The following is a 5,033-nucleotide window of genomic DNA, read 5'->3' on the forward strand; positions in this document are numbered from 1 at the left end:
TATCCTTGTATTAAGTACAACAGCAGGTTCCATTTGGCTGTTCATTACAATGTCCTTCGATTTAGGTTCAACAAAGCTGAAGTAAAATTTAGTAAATGCAGTTCAATGAGTTACCAAAATAAGCTAATCCAAGTGTTCAGCTTTCAAACAGAATAATATGATTCAAGAGATAAACCACACTGAATTGCCTTTCACATATGTTGAATTGTCCTATTAAGGAATGAAATGAGAAAAAATAAGTTATAATAGAAAGCTACATAGAAGAATAACATAAGAAATAGCCTCCTGTATGCTGTACAAAATTATAGCTTTGTTTTCGTCCTTCTGTCACTGGAATAATATATAACTCCCTGAAAGAAAGCAAAAGCCATTGAGAAGATAATGGGTTAGGATGTTCTCCATAATATGGAGCTCAGCACAGGCATCAAACTCCAAAGACCCAATATTGTACTTTTTTTCTATGTGTTGTTAACACTTGGTAATCAATTTGGCTGCTGATAAAGAGCTTTTGAAGAGGTGACTGGTAGGCATATTCAGTTTCTGCTTAGCCTAGGCAAGAGGGAATAGGCAGGGGAACTGAAGAGGCTGGGAGTTCTACAGCCCTCGTTACAGGTGGTGGATGTGTTGCTGAATTAAAAGACTGTCGACCGGGCACGGTGGGTCATGCCTGTAATCCCAGTGCTTTGGGTGGCCGAGGCAGGTGGATCACCTGAGGTTGGGAGTTCAAGACCAGCCTGGCCAATGTGGTGAAACCCTGTCTCCACTAAAAATACAAAAAATTAGCTGGGCATGGGGGTAGGTGCCTGTAATCCCAGCTACTCGGGAGTCTGAGGCAGGAGCATCACTTGAACCTGGGAGGCGGAGGTTGCAGTGAGCCAAGATCATGCCATTTGCACTCCAGCCTGGGCAAAAAGAGTAAAACTCCTTCTCAAAAAAAAAAAAAAAAAAAGACGATCATTAGTAACTCAGATTGTCTCTCTGTTCTTCCCTCTCCACTGTCTTTACTCACCACAAAAATACAGTGTAAATGGGCTAACTAGTGACACACAAATAATTTCATTTCCTGTTTCTTCAACTGTAATGCAGTGGTTATAGGACAAAAGTCATGAGACAGGACAGCTCTAAATGAGCAGCCACACCATGCCACGTACAAGAAAAAAACACATGAGATCAGCACATCACTTTGTGATTTTTAAGACACTGAGGTAAACAGGGCAGGTGACACTCCTATTTCCTGATAAGAAAACTGAGGATCAGGAAGATTAAGTAACGTCTCTGCTGTCACACAGCTTGTGAGTCAGAACAGGCTGGACAATGAACGGTGATGTCCTAATTCCAAGCCTGGTGATGTTCCCGCTAAATCATGTATATGAAGCTGCCATTCTGCTGATACTTACAGGTGTCTACTCTGTGTAGGCACTGTTCTAGACCTTGGGGACATAGCGCATGATCTAACTAGAGTTCCTACTCTCAGCTTGTCTTCTAGGGAGGAGTAACAGATAATAAGAAAAATAAGCAAACCATGTTATGAACTGGTGCTAAGTACTATAAAGGACAAGTAAGAAGGACGGAAAGCTTATGGGTGCATGTGGAGAGGCAGGTGTGGAAGGTGCCATTTCAAATAGAGATGGTCACATAAGGATTCTCTTATAAGGTGACATTTGAACAGAGATCTAAAGGAAGTGGAGAAGTGCCCTGGGAGAAAATGTTCTTGTTTTATACCAGATATGCTGGCCGAAATATATATAAGTATCTTTTCTGATACGTGGCTTATATTGAAAGTACATGCTTTGTCCTATATATTTTAGACTTTTTTGGTCTCATGTAAAAATTATCATTGGTGATTATTATCACATTGGTAATTATTATGAACTGTTTCCAGCTTGGTGGAAGTAAAATCTGGTAATCTGGTAGACTAAATCTGATTATGTCATCCTAACATATAATAAGACATGGCACCAAATGTTGAGGCCACACACAGACAGGTGGGGGGGCTTGGCCTCAAAATTGGGCTGAATTAAATAGCAGATGGGGTTTCAGGATATTACAGAATAAAGATAGCCAGGGTTTTATGGCCAATATTGAATCTTCTGCTAGATTTAATTCAGTAACTCAGTTTCATCAGATTTCTAAAAGTATACAATTTCCCTGCTTTCAAAAGGTTTATAATGTAGTTTTGCTAAAAACCAACAAGAGAACAAAGCAAAGCACTCGAACATATAAATAAATTAAATAACACATGGTGTATAGCCGAGGTTCATTGTCCAGCCTGTTTCAACTCACAAGCTGTGGGACAGCAGATAAATTACTTAATCTTCACCGGGAATTAGGAGACTTCAAGCACTCAGGGTCTAGTTAATATTTCTTCCTTATTTCGTCCCAGTATTAAACAAAAATCCCTTATTCTGTAATCTTTAATTTCTGTGTTACACAGAGCTACCCAGTGATGATATGCACCTCCTTTGGTCTCAAAATATTTTACCCTCTCCTTCAGGCTACTAGTTCAGTACTTCTTAACCCTGGCGGTAAGTGAGGAGCCCTCACCTGGAGAGATTAAAACAGTAACAAGGCCGGGCGCGGTGGCTCAAGCCTGTAATCCCAGCACTTTGGGAAGCCGAGACGGGCGGATCACGAGGTCAGGAGATCAAGACCATCCTGGCTAACACGATGAAACCCCGTCTCTGCTAAAAAATACAAAAATCTAGCCGGGCGAGGTGGCGGGAGCCTGTAGTCCCAGCTACTCGGGAGGCTGAGGCAGGAGAAATGGCGTAAACCTGGGAGGCGGAGCTTGCAGTGAGCTGAGATCCGGCCACTGCACTCCAGCCCGGGTGACAGAGTGAGACTCTGTCTCAAAAAAAAAAAAAAAAAAAACAGTAACAAAAAATGATGCCTACACCTCATCCCTGAGATTGAAATGTAACTCTAATCCCTGGCCCTCATTAGTTTTTTCCTGCTGCTATTAAAAATTAACACAATCTTAATGGCTTAACACAACACGAACTTATTATCCTAGAATTCTCGAGGCCAGAAGTCTGGAATAAGTGTCTCGGGGCTAAACTCAAGGTGTGGGCCAGACTGTGTTCCTGCTGGAGGCTCCAGGGAGAATCTGTTTTCTTGCTTTTCCAGCTTTAGAGGAAGCCTACATTCCTGTGTGGTTTCTTCTAGCTTCAAAGCACCTCACTCCAACCCTTCCTTCTGTCACCAAATCTCTATTTGACTTTAACTCTCTCTCCTCCTTCTTACACTTTTGGGATTGCCTTGGGCTCACCTGACTAATCCAGGATAATCTCCCCACCTCAAAATCCTTAATTTAATCACATCTGCAAAGCCCCCTTTTCCATGTAAGGTAACACATGCACATATTCTGGGGATTAGATGTGGACATGTTTGGGAGAAACTATTCTATGCATCCCCTCACCCCCTCCCCGCCAACACACAGGAAATGTGATTTTGTGAAATTTCCCCTCGTGATTGCAGTGTTCAGCTATTTGAGGATCATTGCCTTAGTTGATATGCAGAATCTATACAATTCTTACGTTTTTCTTGTCTATTGATGCAAGAGGACATAATACTAACAACAACATTAAGCATAATGATAATGGCAAGCACGTGACTAGTGCTTCCTATGGGTAGGGCACTGAGCATTTTTTATTTATTAACTCATTTAATCTTCACAACGACTCTGTGTACTAAGTACCACTCCAATGCCAAGAGGAATGAAATGTCACATGACATTTTTTGCCTGGCCCCAAACCAGTCCAGTTTAGGACATCACCAAGTCACTCTTTGGCAGCCTTCATCCTTCTCTCATAGCTCATTATTTAGAAATAAAACACAAAATTAATAAGAGAAACTAGTCTATTTTTTTAAAGGTACAACATGCAGTAATTCTAAACATCAGGTCATGAGAGCCATTTCGTTTAATTTTTAATGCTGTAACATGTAGTTTTGAGGGTTTTTAAAAAACTTTCATTGGTAAATATAGCATAGCTACAGATAATTGGAACAAAACATAGATGCAAAGCTTAATTTATCATCACCAAGGGAACATCACTGTAGCCATCAGCAAGTCAAGAAATAGAATGTTCCCAGTGGCCAGGAGGCCTCTTCCATGCCCCTTGTTTGTCAGTCAGTTTCCATCAGAGGAAACAGTGAGGGCTGCTACACAGTGTGGGATTTCTTATGAGGGTTTCACCTTACACAATCATGGTGGCTTGGTGAACAGTTTATATACAGTTGTTGCTTCTGGGTCTTATGCTGGCTCTGAAATGAGCAGGGCAGGCAATCTGGCCCAGAAGTTGGAAAAGCTAAAGAAGAAGGTCTGAGGTAGTTGTAAGAGCAGAGATTGCCTCATTCCCAGGTGATTCAGGAAATTGGGGACAACATCCACTAAATGCAACAGTACTTTGCACCTGCCTTTTGTGCACAAAAACATACGGCTGCTGTTTCACTTCTGCCTTCTGTATTATACCCAGGTTCAGGTAGCCTATGCTAACTTAGAATTACATGGAAGAAAATTCTGGATAAAGTAGTTAGTTACAGCTAAGCTAAGTTGACACAGTACAAATCTACCATACCACCTCCCAATAACTACACTTTCCTTCTGCTGAAAAAAGATAACCACTATCCCAATTCTTATTTATTATTATTATTTTTTGAGATAGCATTTCACTCTTGTCGCCCAGGCTGGAGTGCAATGGTGCAATCTCGGCTCACTGCAACCTCCGCCTCCCAGGTTCAAGTGACTCTCCTGCCTCAGCCTGGGATTACAGGTACCTGACACCACGTCTGGCTAATTTTTGTGTTTTTAGTAGCGATGGGGTTTCACCACATTGGCCAGGCTGGTCTCGAACTCCTGACGGGTGATCCACGCACCTCAGCCTCCCAAGGTACTGGGATTACAGGCGTGAGCCACTGCTCCCGGCCTTATCCCAATTCTTATGGAAACCACTTCCTTGTGGTTTCTTCCATCTCTCTCTCCTTCCTTCCTTCCTTCCTTCCTTCCTTCCTTCCTTCCTTCCTTCCTTCCTTCC

This window comes from Piliocolobus tephrosceles, chromosome 1 (genome assembly GCF_002776525.5).
Source record: "Piliocolobus tephrosceles isolate RC106 chromosome 1, ASM277652v3, whole genome shotgun sequence".
Taxonomy (NCBI): Eukaryota; Metazoa; Chordata; class Mammalia; order Primates; family Cercopithecidae; genus Piliocolobus; species Piliocolobus tephrosceles.